Genomic DNA, 16,078 nt, shown 5'->3' on the forward strand with positions numbered 1-16,078 from the left:
ATGCATTCATAGGGATGCTTGGCAAATTTCCCCAAGATGTCATTAGCAAATCAGACAGCTGCACTATCTGGTAGGCTTTGACCTAAAAATGAAAAAACAAACCAAATCACTTTTAGGAACAAAAAACTGATCGGTGACTCTTCACCCACCTGATTGGTTCCATCCTTTACTAATTCGATTTCACAACAGCCAAGTGTTTCAACAAACTGTGTTACCAGTCGCTACTATATATTAGCCACTGGCTCGCCACATTGGGGGCTGAGTGAATGGGCAATCCTACACACATTATGGCCAGCACAAAGGGAAACCAGAGGATTATATGCTGCTTGGGAAAACGAGCACCAGACTGACCGCTTAGCAGAAAAGGGAACAAGACTTGGCAAAGCCAATAGGTCTCGCCTCTGGGACCGATTTCCTTTGTCAATGGTTCTAGCCATGTTGTACAGCATCCCCAATGCATGACATTTAATAAATAAAAAAAACATAAGTGGCTGCATATCATTTCGTAGGCACAAACACCAAAAATACACATGCCTAGAAAATGAGGTAAGTGACTTTCTTATGTATGCCGATCCAAGTCGGTAAGGCTGCACACCTGTGAAGTATACGACAGACACTAACACACAGCCTAGCTGTAACTGCGCCTAGTCTACACACATCAATAATCAATTAATGAAAACATATTTAAGTTTGATAAAGTTATTGAAAATTTTGTTTAACAGCTGTAGTATAATATTGAGTAGAACAGGAAAATATTGTCTTATTTCAGTATGTGCACAGTTTGTTTGAACATGTATTCTAGCGTTTTTATGGTTCAATTATTTGTTCTTAGCATTTTAACAAAACAAACAATATCAGCAGCAGATTCACAAATCACCGCAGGTACTTGACCTTAGTGGGCCATGACATAGTAATGCTAATTTCGTGCAGGCAACAGATTTCCCAACATCCCAATACCAACCCTACCCTCCCTCCCTCACCTTAACATAGGGACATTATAGATGCACAATCTTTAAGTTTGTTCAAAGTACTTAAGTTGGTGGCGGCTGGGAAGCCTCCGTTTGGCGCAACAATCTAAGATATTTAGGGCAAGTCACTTCCCGGAATTCCTGTGACAGTAATGACACATAGGAACCCCAGAAATGCCCGAATGCAGCTCCCTTCCCATTCACGGACATTGTAATCTTTTCCATTCCCAGAATATGCCATAACTTGTGTAACCATTTAGTGTGTGTGGGAATTTGTGGCGAGCCCCAGTGACTGAGAATATTTTGAATGGCAGCTCCTAATGCCATACCTATCTGTCGCCCGCGCCTTGGATTTCAAGGGATATGTGAGCGGATTTGGGAGGCCCAATAGTATGGTTGGTAATTGGGAGTCCAGGTGACTATCTATGTCATCTTGTACTTGTGACCAATACTGTTGGAGCTGATGGCAGTCCCAGAGAATGTGCGTCGCAGTCCCCAGCCCTCCACACCAACAGTCCACGCTTTGTGTAGGCTTAATCTTCTGAAGTCTTACTGGAGTGTAGTAGCAACATCTAGCGACTTTTGTGAGGGTTTCAGTGAGGGCATCGCTGGTAGCTGTGTGGCGCGCTCGGTTATGTTATGTTAATTGCACTTATGGAGCGCGCAATTACCCTTGGGTGTCCTGGCGCTAAATACTGGTTCCCTGGGAAGTCGAAAGAGTGCTACTGCAGGAAGAGCCATGTCTTCAGGCCCCTACGAAAAGACAAAAGATCCAGGGCAGACATGAGAGAGAGAGGAAGCTCATTTCAAGCTCGAGAAGCACAGAGGGTGAAGCTCCTGCCTCCCCAGTTTGCTTTGTTTGCCTTGGGGACTTGTACTAGTTGAGCACTGGCAGAGCGTAACGCTCTACCCGGTACATACCAGTGGAACTTTTGTTTAAGAGATTCAGGACCGATGCCATTAATAGCCTTAAAAACAATACAGAGTGCCTTAAAGCGAACTCTTTGTTTTATCGGAAGCCAATGCAATTACCTAAGCTCTTCTTTCACGGAAGCAAATTTGGGTATTCCAGAGAGCAGTCTGGCTGCAGCGTTTTGGACTAATTGAAGCCTGCACATATATTGTTTTTGTATGTTCAAATACAGGCTATTACAATAGTCCAATCGCGACATTATCAAGGCCATGACTACTGTCTTGAGATTGCTCTCAGTCAAGAAGGTTTTAATTTTCCTAATGATTCTAAGAATCATAAAGCAAGCGGACATCACCGAGCTTACTTGATCACCCATAATGAGTGTATTATCCACTGATACCCCAAGGTTTTTGGTGGGTACGGGGCATGTTCCCAGATCTTCAGGCCACCAATCCGGTGTCCATACCAGTGGATTATTCCCAAACTTCACGACCTCAGTCTTGTTGGAATTGAGCTTTAGGCAATTGGAGGACATCCAACGAGCTATAGCACTCATGCATTCGTGGAAACGATCCCCAATTTCTTTCTCATCTCCCCTGGTCAGTGACAACACTATTTGTGTGTCGCCAGCATATGAGGTGAGCTGGAAGCCAAATGATCTGATGACTCCTGCCAGTGGTGCCACATATATATTAAAAAGGGTAGGGCTAAGAGAAGAGCCCTGTGGCACCCCACAGGGGAGTGTAAATGGTCTAGAAGAATAACCATCCAGATCCACCATTTGAGATCTGTCAGCTAGGAAAGATTGTAAGAGTTTCCAAGCTGGGCCTTTGACCCCAATCTCAGACAACCGGTCCATCAGTAGTTTGTGATGGACCGTGTGAAAGGCTGCAGATAAGTCTAATAAAATTAGTACTGCACTACCTCCTCCATCTGATTTCCTCAGTGGACTTCAAAAGAGCCAACTCAGTACTATGATCTGCCCTGAAGCCATATTGCGATGGGTCCAACAAGTTGTTACAATGAAGAAATGCACTGAGTTGGATGTTCATCTCCTTTTCCAGGATTTTAGCAGGAAAGGGGAGCCGCGAGATTGGCCTATAGTTGTTGGGGTCCTCTGGATCCAGATTCTGCTTCTTCAAAAGTGGAAGAACGGAAGCTTGCTTCCAAATTGAAGGAAATATACCAGAGGAACCTATCTATGCTATAACTCTTCCCATTGGTTGGCACTCAGTGTCCTCCCTAACTAGCCTTGCCATCTGGCCTGTCCTGCAGTGTGTGTATGTTTGTTAATTTCAATCAGAAGTGCATACAATTCGGATATGAGGCCTTTACCTGAGGTTTTGGCAAGGAGCCATTTCTCATACTGAGAAAGGTGCTGTTGCGCATTTGGTTTATTTTGCGGATGTGCAATCCAGTGACTAAGTTGCAGATAGTGGAGTCTCTTCGACTCCCGGAGCCTGTATTCTTCAAGCATCCGGGTGAAGGGGAGCATCCCCTCAGTATCAAAGAAGTGACCCATGGAGCGGCAGAACGACTGTCTCCATTGACCAAATCTCTCTGCCCCCATCCCCGGGGGGAAGTCTGGGTTGTCAAACGGGGGGGGGGGGGTCAACCCGTGTTTAATGCTAGTCTGGTCCTAGGCTATCATAGTCGCGCAAATTATCGGTGACCGGTATAGGCTTTGTGGATTATGCGCTTTCCTATGGAAGGGGACTATCCAAAGCAATGTTCTGGCCACTGCCCTGTCTTGTAAGAGCCAGTGCTTCTCAGACTCGGATCGCCCCCACTCGACTAGGTAGCGCAGCTGCGTCGCCTGGTAGTAGAGATGAAGGTCTGGAACTCCCAAACGCCCATCTTCGGGAGGGAGGTAGCTCAAGGCTTTCCTCAAGCCTGGTTTCTTACGTTGCCAAATGAACTGTGATAATTTAGTTGGCAGTTTGGCAATCATGCCAGGTGGTGGCAGCAGGGGGAGCTTCTGGAAGAGGTAAAGTAGTCTGGGAAGGATAGTAATTTTGGTTGCCGCTATCCTCCCTAGCCAGGAGATCTGAAGGCGTTTCCACCTTCCTAAATCATTATGATTTTGCCTAAGCAGTGTTTGATAGTTGTTAGCAGCTGTTGCCTGGGTAGTGGTAGCTAGGTTGATCCCCAAATAGGGGACCGACTCTGCAGCCCATTGTATAGGGTATTGATTTGCGAGCTGTTCGACCAGCTGAGTGCCTGCGACTTCCGTGCATTGATCTTAAAGCCTGAGGTGGCCCCGAAGGCCTCGAGTTCTCCCAGGAAGGCTGGCAGAGACGTTGCTGGTTTTTCCAATGTCACTAGCACGTCATCAGCATACAGACTAATGGAGTGGCGATTGCCTCCAAACAGCACCCCAGCGATTTCAGGGTGGTCGCGTATTCTCTGGGCCATTGGCTCCATGTAGAGAGCAAAAAGAAGGGGAGACGGGGGCATCCCTGGCGAGTGCCCCTGTTGATCAAAAAAGGCATAGATGTATAGCCATAAGCCGGACCGTCACTGTAGGTGCATGATAACAGTTAAGAATTTGTGTCCTGCACTTTTGCCCAAACCCAAAATGTTTAAGGACCTGTTCAAGGTAGGGCCAATAAACCCTGTAAAAGTCCTTTTCAGCATCAATCGCTAGTAGCATGTATTCCCCCCTGAGCCCGGGTAGCCTTCTCTATGATATGCAGGATACGCTTAGTGTTATCACTGGTTTGTCTCTTTGGAATAGGTCTACGTTCAGGAGGGAGATAGGTCTGTACGAGCCACATAGCGATTTGTCTTTGCCCGGCTTAGGGAGGACTATTATTGATGCTGCTAACATCGAGGCAGGGATTGCCCCGGGGTCCGCAAAATAATTGAATAGTCGCGTCAAGATTGGGGCAAGAACAGGACAGAACATTTTGTAAAAGGCTGCCAAGTATCCATCTGGGCCTGGTGACATTGCAAGCTTTAGCCGGGAGATAGCGGATATGACTTCCTCTGTACGAATGTCTCTGTCCAAGGACTCTGATTGGTCTTGAGTAAATGGTGTTGTGCGCGACGATTGGAGGTATTAAGCTCCAACCGTAGGGTCCAGTGTTTGATCAGAATAGACGTGCATAAAAATCCTTGAAGGTATTCGCTATATCCTTATCATCTAATACTAAGGTGCCCTCTGCCGTGCAGATTGAGTGGATGCCCTGTTCCTGCCTTCTGACGTGCAACTTGTTAGCTGGGCGTCGGCCGCATTTGTCCCCCCCCACATAGTAAGTGTGTCTCAGGCAAAGAGTGGAATACTCCTCTATATCTGCTAGCTGAGAGCGGGTATTGGAGAGTTGACACCACACCCGTGGGGCACCTGTGTGTTGATGTATGCGTTCTAAATCTTTGATTCGTTTTGTAAGCTCCTCTCTATTCTCCCTGCGTGTTCTGTTGTCCACCGCTGCGATCGCTATAAGCTCCCTCCTTATAACTACCGTAAGCATTTTCCATAACACGGCCAGTGAGATCTCTGGGGTATCATTGTGTGTACCGATTGTGTCGGTGATTGCTTGCTGAATCTGCTTTGTGACCTCATGGTGATGTAGCATTGTGTTGCGGAGGCGCCAGTGTCGAGTGTGGGGTTTTGTAGGGGGAAAGGACAGCAAGATCGTTACAGCCCCATGGTCTGAGAGTGATGCTGTGTATATTTATATGTCTTTTGTGAGCGTCTGTATTCCTTTTGTGCCTAAGAAGTAATCTAGCCTGCCGTAGGTCTTGTGTGCATTGAATAAAAGGAGTATTCCCTGGAGCTTGGATGGTTAATTCTCCAGAGATCCATCAACCCTAGGTCTCCCAGCCATGCAAGCCCCTCTCTGGAGATGGCTCCCGTCTGTCCATGTCTCTGAGCTGATCTGTCCAGAGAGTTATCAAACACCAGGATAATGTCACCCCCCTCAAACAGCACCAGATTATCGTTGGTCTACAGTGCTCTCTATTGCGCTGTGTAAGAACACTGCCTGCTTCTCATTTTGGGCATACATTGCGCCTATCACTAAGGATCTGCCCGCTAAGGTGAAGCAGTATATGAGGAGTCTGCCTCTGATCTCGTCAACTTTCTGTTCAATCTTTCCCTGGAAGGATTTCGCCACCAATATGGCCACTCCAGCTGTTTTAGAAGAAGATGATGACAAAATTGCTGGAGGGAAGGCCCTAGTCCTTAGTCGAAAGCAGTGCCCTGCAAATAGGTGGGTCTCCTGCAAAAGGCAGGTGTTTGCTCTTGAGCTCTCAAGGTATGCAAGAACCGTCCCTCGCTTGGTTTTATTATTCAGGCCTCGCACATTTAGTGTGAGGATTCTAAGAGCAGTGTCTGTCATAGGACCCTAAGAAAGGCTGCGAGTTCCCTGCCTTGTAACCACCCTCCGCCTCGGAAAGTGGAGATCGGTCGCAGTGAGACTGGACGCGCCCAAAAGTGTATTCGATGGTGAACCACATATGAAGGTGAGTGCATTCCCCTTAAAAACTCAAATAAAACAAATAAACGAATTGAAGATTATACTTGGAACATTGTCTTACGTTTAGTCCTGCAACTAAGTGATATTGCATGGTCAATCCAATGAGGTATTGTGTGTGGCAGGTTGGGCCATCTCCCCCCGCCCGCCCAATATACTCTGTGTAATGCTAAAGAGTGTCCCGAGCTTCTAGCCTCATCTGATTTTGCCAGAGCTGATGGCAATGCCTCCAGAGCTGCCTACTGGACCTTCGTGATCTCCTCCGGATCGGGCCTGTTTGTCGTTCACCTTTGTCCCTGCCTTCTCCATCCTGTTTGTCGCTCCTTTTGTGAGGGGTTGAAAGGGCTCCAAGCTTGGTGCTCTCCGGGTGGCTCTAGCCCCAGCACTCAACAAGTCTCTGTAAACCATCGCAGTTGATGGAGCTTCCCTTCCCAGCAGAAAATCAAGCGAAATGGGTGGCCCCATGAGTAAGATATCCTGTGACTACGTAGATGCGCAGTGGCGGGGCAAAACACTCTTCGCTTCTGTAGTGTAAGGGCAGCCAGGTCCTGGAAAAGAATTGGTGTTTGTCCTTGAAAGGTGATGGGATGCACCTTGTGCCCCTTACGTAAAATCTCCTCTTTGACTTGGAAGCCATGCATGGAAACCAGGATGTCTAGAGAAGTAGGTGCATTCACTCTGAGTTGATCCACCCGATGGGCCCGGTCTATTTGGATGTTAGTGTCCACGGGGTCACCCAGAATATGGCGGCAGAGGTCCCTGCTGTATCTGAAGATATCATCTCCCTCTGCCTTGGATTTCACACCCTTTATCCGTATGTTGTTCCGTCTGGACATATTTTCTAAGTCCTCAAGATTGGACTGCAAATCTATGTGCTGCTCCCGGAGACGGAGGACCTCCTGTTGTAGCGCCTTGGTCTCCTCGTCACGGCCCACCCTCTTTGTCCTCCAGTTCCACGACTCAATCAACTAGCACTTCCACATCCCTACGGACCTCCTTGATGCATTGTGAGAGATCACGCTTCAGGGACTGAAGGTCTCGGAAAATCATGAACAGCGTCTCTATAAAGGAACTGGTTATTGGCTCTTCGGTTGTTTGGTCAGGTCGATTCCCCATGTGTTCTAGTTGTGGGCCCTGACAGGACATCATCTCCTTGAGGGTTCAATCCTTCTTGGGGCGAGTGATCGCCATTTTGGGTCCATCCAGACTGGAGCGCACTTACTTGGTGCACGTTGTTCCCTGGGCCGGGGGACCCCGCCAGTGCGTGCTTCTGTGTGTTGGTGTGTGGCCCCTAGCCTCCACCCTTTGTTCGCAGGGACTGATTATGGCTGATCCAGGAGCAGCACGAACCCAGAGATCCACGCCATTGCGCTGTTGCTGCGGGGCTCTGTCTGGCACCAGGGGAAGCAGGATCTGACCCTGCACTCCAGTGGGCCTCCCGTAGTGTGTGGGAGGCCTCCGCACTCAGTCGCCTGGCGCAAAACACCTGTGTCCACATCTGGAAGGGTTCAAGCTCCCTTTGGCACCCTGCACTGTCTCTTCAGGGCTCCCCCCCCTCGGTGCTCGAGGACTCCTCCGTTCCCCCGGGGGACTCCTGCTGCTGGTATGTTTCCTCTTTTGCTCTCAGGCCCAGTCACGCAGACTTGTGCTCTCCTCTTCTGCCCTAATGGCGGACTCGGGACAATCTGCCCGGTGGTATCAGGGAAAGGGAGGGCCCGGCTCCAACCGTCCTTGGACCCTTCTCGGTCAACTCTCTCCAGCAGTCTTTTAACTCCCCCAGGGTGCCTCCCACTGTTGATTTGCCTGCTCTGGTGCTCACGGGCCCGGCCCTGTAGGTGCTTCTCGCCTATGTGCCTCATTTGTGGGCCTGGGGCTGTCTTCCAGGCAGTGTCGGGGAAAGGGATGGCCCGGTTTTGTAACTGAAGAAAAGTACTGTCATCTTAAGTAGACCAGGTGCCAGAGATGTAGTTAAGTAGATTTATTGGTTCAGGTAAGATGGTACAGGGTGCCCCACCGGGAGCAGCATCCTGCTGCTCAGCCCCTTTCAATTTAACTGATCACTCATTCAAAGCATGCACACACTCCCAACATTCCATGACATCATACTCATGCAGGCTGGGCAACCAGGACTAATAAACATAGGATACAACATATCTCCTTCCTTTAGAAACAATAGAACAACAAGAAACCAAGTGAAGAAATTAATCAGATTTCGTTTCTTGAAAATTAAATCAAGATAGATCACAAAAATCAATTTAGATAAGTAAATGCATTCTTAGTTCACAATATCAATCAAATAACATTCTAGGATATTAAGATCAACAAGATCAAATAAAATGATAAGATATAATGATTACTCTCAAGTTCACTTAAGAATAAAGCATAAATAATTGTGTTCTTTATACAGAATGGTTATGAAACATGTAAGGTCACATTTAAAACATTGCACATGTTTCAAGCAGGGTGCAATCAAAACATGTTTCAGGGAAAATGAAATCACATCATACACAAGAAGAGCAAGAATTCCAGGAAGCAACGCTGCAAGGCTCGAGGAACAGGTACGAGGATCGCGTGCAAGCAAAGACGCGCTGTTTGTGTTTAACAGACATAGATAACGGTTAAACAGCCAACAAGATCAGGGAAACTGCTGGTGCCAAAATCCATTTAAAAATAAAATAAAGGCCCACCCCCAAAGATCATGGGCAGCAGAAAGAATCCTTCTCAGTAGTGTACCAAAATGAAATTCATCGTTGTCCTCCCGAACATGTTCAAATTCACACAATGAGGTCAGGGGACAACCCGGGCTCTGGCAAGCACAGTTCCAGGAATATCAGGATCTTCGACACTCGACGGTGCAATAAGTACCAATGCACATTACCACAGGGGCAGCCGTCAAAGTTTCAGTGGCCTCAAGCGCTTTTCCCATAAAAGTTTATTTCACAAGTCACCGCACCAGGGGGACACTGCAATTTAACTACAAATAACACCGGGGCTCGATACATGCCCCCGAATGTAGCGTCTGTTTCAATTTTGCATCGTTCAATAAAGCATGTTCACTAAGGAGGTTCCTGTTTGAGCCACAATGCTAGTAGGCAGGTTAAACACGCAAAGCCCAATAGCCTGTACGTTGGCAGGTTTCAAACATCAGGTAATTTAAATATCTTCTGATCTTCTGTATAATGTATAGGCACTGTGCAAGTCAAATGTGGATTGTCAGCTCGAAATCCCACAGCAAAAACGTTCATTTTATACAGTCTGTAGGGAGGTTTCAAGCCACTCAAGCCAGCTAATGTCTAACGCCCAACATATACCTCTATGGACTGTCTGTTGGAAAAGACACCGGTGGGGCATCCAAGGCGTTGCGCAGGCTTAAATTTCAGGCTTCTTTTAGATACTGGCCATCTTCTTTTAGTTCCTTGTGTAAGTTCTTAGTTCTTCATGCGTGGTTCTTTTCAAAATCGTCGCCATTTTTGTAACTGAAGAAAAGTACTGTTATCTTAAGTAGACCAGGTGCCAGAGAGGTAGTTAAGTAGATTTAGTGGTTCAGGTAAGATGGTACAGGGTGCCCCACCGGGAGCAGCATCCTGTTGCTCAGCCCCTTTCAATTTAATTGATCACTCATTCAAAGCATGCACACACTCCCAACATTCCATGACATCATACTCATGCAGGCTGGGCAACCAGGACTAATAAACATAGGATACAACACCCGGTTCCACTTGTATGCGGGCCTTCACCCACTGCTGATCCCAGTCTTCGCTGTGCTCTCTGGGGGGCGCCGCCCCTTCCGCGGCCTTCCTCTTCGATCTAGGGGTGCTCCTCACCTGGGGGGTCCGGCTTTCGATGTTGCTCGCAAGGACCTTCCGGGCCGCTTGCCCTCCACAGCGCCAGGCCCCTCTGCCGCCAAAGACGCTGGCTCCTCGAGCTCCGCCAAGGCCGCTGTGTAGGTTTGCTCAGTCTCACTGCCGCTGTCGCTTGGAAATCCGGGTTTCCGCTCTCCGACGTCGGGACAGCGCTCCTCACTCTGGGTCTTGGTGTCCCCAAGCCAAGCGATGCCACTCCTGGTGTTTCCAGTCACTTCGGGCTGCTAGATGGGATCCGGGGCTCGGTCTTAGGCGGCGGGCAGGGGAGGAAGCGAGGCACTTCCTACCTCAGTGCCATATTGGCCCGCCCCTTCTAGCATATTTAAAAGCATCCTTACCTGTAAAATTGTGAGTTTCGAAACAGCGGCTGTATTTAATGTTAATAGTCGCCAGCTGTGATTGGCTGACATCAAAAAATCAGCAGCATTATGTAATTGTAATTTTAAAAAAAATTTAATCACATATACATTGTCAAAGTGGTCAGAAGAAAGGCATTGCCCTTCGAGCGGAGAACATATAAATATGTGAGCCTCGAGGGCTCGGACATTGTAAATCGTGCTAAACCATCTACATTCATTTATGTGGCTTAATCTAGACTAATGTTTTTCTGCAGCTCGTTGTAAATGAACTGCTGAAGAAACAGACCACCCCTATAAAAAAAAGTGTTACAATTACCCCCACTCATACGTATGTATTTATCCACATCACAAGCATGATGACCTCGGCAGCCCTCCCTGGGTTCAGACCTGTGAGCTGCTGCTGACACAAATCTTGAGGGCATGCGCAGTGAGCTCCTCCGTACTTCTGTATTAACTTGTGTATTTTATTCAAGTTACTATCTGAGAGGCGACATTTGAAAGAAATATGCTTTTTATTGCTATTAAGTAAACGCTGCTTTGCTGTTAGTAACTGGTGACAGACACAGTACAGAGGTTTTGTGTGTGTGATCAGACTGCTTCCCCATGAACAGCTGGAGCTGTAAGTTGATTGTTTACAAGGATACACTCTATTTTATATCCTGAGTGGAGTACGACAGATTGATCTATGGCTACTACCATGTAGGATAAGAGGTAGGGTAAAGGTATATTGGTGTGGGGGTCAAACAACTGGAGCAGGTTGGTGAAGCAAAACACAGGGAAGAGTGAAAGTGAGGCAGCAATAGGGGGAGTCTGCGGTTGGGGAGAATCAACATGGAGGTGGGGAGTCAAATGGAGAGAGAAAAGTACAAGAGCGAGAGAGCACAAAATGGGGGGGGGGAGAAGCACCGGATGAAAAAGGAATGGGGGGTAAGCACGCAGGGGGAAGAAGCGAAAAGGCTGCAGGCACAATAGATGGGAAACTTACATGATGGAGACAGTAGAAAAACATAGGCATGCTCGTAGAGTGCGTACTCAGAAAAAAAGTAGCGCCTGAAAACGGAGCTGGGGAAGGACACAAGTAATGGGTCCATGCTCCAGGGGTGGGACAAACCTAAGTAGAGGAAGTGCAGCCCTCAAGCACTGCCAAATTAGAAACAAGCAAATGAGAGTGACTGTGATGGCAATCAATGGTTAGCAATGGGCGGGCTTTAAGGGCACTCACTGTAAGTAAACAAAATATCCACCACAGAGCAGTCTCTACGAAACCTAAAAAGTGTTTGCATATCCCCATGCTTCTTCGCAGTCCTCCTGGATCCAGAATCCTGGTGCCAGGTCTGATCAGCAAAAGGCATTGGCATTGCCAAAAGGTCAGGTACCAAAGGAAAGCGAAATCTGTTGGCTTTGTTGATACTTGTCTTCATTAGGTCGGGATGCTCATTGCTCTGTCATTTCCACATCCCACAATTGTCTCTGTAAATACTAACTCCCAGATCAGAGCTGAAAGCAACGGTGACGCTATTGCCCAGGCCATATTCTGTCTATAAAATATTCTGAAAACCTCGCATCATTGTTCTTCGTCAACAAAGTCTGGTCAGAAAGGTATCCACCACCAAATAAAATCTGAATAGATTACGGATTCTGCTAAAACACCGTTTTGTTTTTCCCCTGGTCGTGTTTATTCTTTGCCGCGAGTCGTTTCCAGGGCTAAGTCTGAGGCCACATTAATTCAATATGCCAAACATTCATTAATTATTTATTCTGCTCGAGGTATCAAACATAACATACCGGTTTCCATCAAGAAGAGTACATTATATTCCATTGTCTTGCTGGGGATTAGAACCAGTGTTTGGCATATCCAGTTTCTCCATATACAATGACATCGACGCATCAAGACTCGCATCTTAATTATTTTCTACCTGCTCATTACTTTGCGTAATAACTAGCACCTGCTTCTGTCGTGCTCCTCAGGAAATGAACCTGTGGCCTGCTTTGTTGTCTGTCACGGTGCGTGAACCCGGCCTTGCCTGTCGTGTGTCTGGCACGCACCCAGGGGATTCCTTGAAACAGGCGATGTGACTGGCTCTCTGAGCACGAGCGTGTGACTCATCGCCGCCTCGCTCTGCGTGCCACAATGTGGAACTTATAGCAGAAGGGCCACTTGAGGAAAGTGAGGAGGAGGAGTCCGGGGAGGCGCCTGTGAGCCCAGTGAACAAAGGTCCCATTTACACCAATAGCTTCTGCTGTTAAACCCTGCAGCACTGTATTTTCACGAATTAGTGTCCGTCTGTAACAAGGCTGCCGCAGCTGCCGCAGGATAGAGGGCTGCACAGAATAACTGATCGCCACATTAAGCACACCCGGCACGTGACCTGTACTGTACTGAAGTGGAAGAGATTTCAAGGGGAAGGAAGTGGCAGGACGACTTCCGTAAGTTACTGTTTACTTTTCTGCGCTGGCTTTTCCCTCAGCTTTTTATCTGTTTACTTTTTACAGGGAATCTCCTGGGAGCAGTCCGCTTCAGCCGGCGGCTCTTTGTTTTGCGTTTCACTTTCAGTTTGTTTCGTGATTAATATTAGGAGCTGCTGGCTCTGACTGAAATGTGGGCGTTCGCATTCTCTGCATGCTTATAATGGAAGTAAATAATTTTCATGACAGAAACCGGGCACAGGGCCTTCCTTTTATAGAAAATGTAATTAATGCATCTTTCTATACAGATTATAGCAGAGGTTTAATTATCCTTTCTAGCTTGTTCATTCTCTCTAATGACCCCATATACTAGGCAACACTTAAAACACAAGCATTGTCAATGCCAATAGGTCTGATTTTGAAAGAATGTTTTATGGTAATGTGGTGCGTTACAAGTCAATTGCATGGGAATGCATACGTATGTGGAAGCAAAGAACTGTAGAATAGTATTGGTGTAGGCAGGGCCGGCCTTTAGCATGGGCGAGCTAGGCCCAGGGCGCCAATTATCTGAGGGGCGCATGGAGCTGTGTGCATGAAGATTATGCCAACAGCAGCCGCCTTATCATCTTGCTCCAAGCTTGTACCAGCCTGTTCGTTTGTCTGATTTGCCAGTTTAAAGTGGTTCTAGTCCTTCATTATCATATTGCGGTGGTGTTTTTAACACCCCTTTAGCCCCGTTCCTTGCCCTCCCTTCACCCTTTGACCCATGCTGGCACACATCAACAAAACATCATCTGTGTGATTTAGCTAAGCTACAAGTGATTTTAGGTGAGCTGGGGGAGGTCTGGAGATGTTTCTGTTAAGGGGCCAGTCTCTGCTCATCCAGGTACTGACCAGTGCCTCATTTTATTCACGACCATCAGCAAGGGCGCCAAATGTCTCTCTGCCCATGCCCAGAGTGCTATTTTAGCAAAAGGCCAGCTTTGGGTGTAGATTAAAAGATCAGGTGACAGTTGCACTACCAAGCCAGACCTAAAAACTAATGTTGATTAATGACTGTGTAGTAATGATGACACGCTGTAATTTGTAATCCAAGTAGATTCATTCACATGTAGTATCAGCAGGGCTCGAGTCGGGGTACCACGCGGGTGGACGGCGTCCCCCCACTTATTTTACCGGGTGGACGCCGTCCACCCTGCCCAAAAGATGGAGCCGGTACCCGAGCCTGCGTGCGCGCTCAGCACTCACCAAACCTAACCTTCTATTGTCGAGAGAGGGCGAACAGAGCTCTTTAAGTTGTTTCACGTTGATGGAGCCGTTCAGTATGACAGACGGGCGCTCGTGGCCGTATATTAGAAAAGGTCAGTATGTGTTTATGCATTTCAGACGGAGACCGGCAAATTTACTGTGGGCAATAAATACGCACCGAACAAGCGCAGCTTTAATTTCCCCGCTCCTTTGAGTGTCAATATGGTGACTAATTCCAACGTAAACATTCTCCTTTGCCCTTTGAACCTGCCCCCATCGCCTTCTAACCTTTGTTAATTAGTGGGGACTCCATCTCGTGACGTCACTTCCGGCTGTGAGGTCACTTCCGGTGACACCACCTAACTTGGAGCGTCCCCCCACTTCTTTTTTTAGGACTTGTGCCCTGAGTATCAGTTAGTCCTTAACAACAGATAGGTCATCATTAACAGGTATATATAGTCCTGTAGGTGATAAATAACAGCCCCACCAGGAGCAGCCTGCTAGCTGCTCAGCCCCTCTCACAAACTGTCACTCCTCATCCAGTCACCCAGGCGTTCTACACAAGGTCCACTCACCAACATTCAATACAGAGGACACACACACACACACACACACACACAGGCTGAGCCGCTAGAGCAGAGAAACATAGGGAATAAAACATCATGTAAGAATACTACAGACTGCCCACCTTCCATCTGCGCTGCTGCCAGAAGAAAACAACATAAATTATCCAGACATCTAATAGACTGAAGTTGCATTTCAGCGTCATGTGTAAGCCCCTGAAAGTTCAAGCGCAGGCAGCTGGATAAATAAACCCAGCGATCACAGTTGTATGAAGGGCAAGAATGTTTGTGTGGAAGCACACAACTTCTGCCCAATCAAACATGTATTACTGACTTCCAAAATGTGGGTGGAGCCAAAACCCCTCTCCAGTAATGCTCACATAATTGTCTGGTGACAGCTGTGCTGTCAAGCCAGAATATAACATGGGTATAACGAAGAGTAGGCCTGGTCAGCACATTAGACTTGGTATGTAGAGGGTCTTTTAGATTAACACCCCCTCCCCCACCCCCAATGAGAGAAAAATGAATGGCAAATTCTCAGAATAAAGGGGAAAATAATGAAATAGGACAGTTGGTATATTCAGCTGTAGATTTAGTTTCTGCAGTACAAAGAGCCATTCTCAAATCAGTTTGTAATGCAACCTATGTACTAAAAGGTCACACATTTTACATTTGTAGTGGGAGTTAGAAAGGACCTTTCTATTGAATATTAATTAGGGAAGCAGTAATTCGTGATTTCCAGTGAATAGCTGCAGATGCAGAGCTCATGGTCTGCAATCCTCCTTACATTTACTTTCCCAAACATGATTTTTTTTTTCTCAAAAGCAGGTATGGGCCATTAAGGGACTGGTGCTGGTTTAAAAAAAAAAATCAGGAGATCTAGGCACTAGGTGGATCACTGCCTTCTCCCTGTGCGACGGCATGACACAATTTGCAAAGGGGAAGCTGTCCCACGGGCACTGCTTGCCCTTTGTGAATCTGATACCACCACCTTTGAGGTATCTGTATCTGACCAGTAGTGTGTAACTAGTTGTGGTAGAAAAATATTGATACATTCCATTGCCTCTTCCAACTAGGTAGAGGACGCAACTTGTATGCCTTCTCGTAGTTGCAATTTGTAATGTGTCGCAAAACTCCTTTTACTAAAGTGAAGCTCTTTTCCTACTCATTAAAATGGTTTTGTACATTTAAAACATGTTGTGGTTGCAAGCCCTGTGATTTTGTGAATTGCAGGCTTTGCCATTGCATAATATTTTGTACATCAGGGCCATTTGTTCACA

General features: G+C 47.1%; 1 protein-coding gene across 1 annotated transcript in view; it reads left to right on the forward strand.

Moving 5' to 3' along the window:
- The first annotated feature begins 12,692 nt into the window (after window positions 1–12,692).
- GSDME (gasdermin E) overlaps window positions 12,693–16,078 on the forward strand; it is a 351,208-nt gene continuing 347,822 nt past the window's right edge. Inside the window, exon 1 of the mRNA XM_085631657.1 lies at window positions 12,693–13,008. The gene's annotated coding sequence lies outside the window, so the exon portion shown is untranslated. The remainder of the gene's footprint in view (window positions 13,009–16,078) is intronic.

The sequence above is a fragment of the Triturus cristatus genome, chromosome 10 (genome assembly GCF_964204655.1).
Source record: "Triturus cristatus chromosome 10, aTriCri1.1, whole genome shotgun sequence".
Lineage (NCBI taxonomy): Eukaryota > Metazoa > Chordata > Amphibia > Caudata > Salamandridae > Triturus > Triturus cristatus.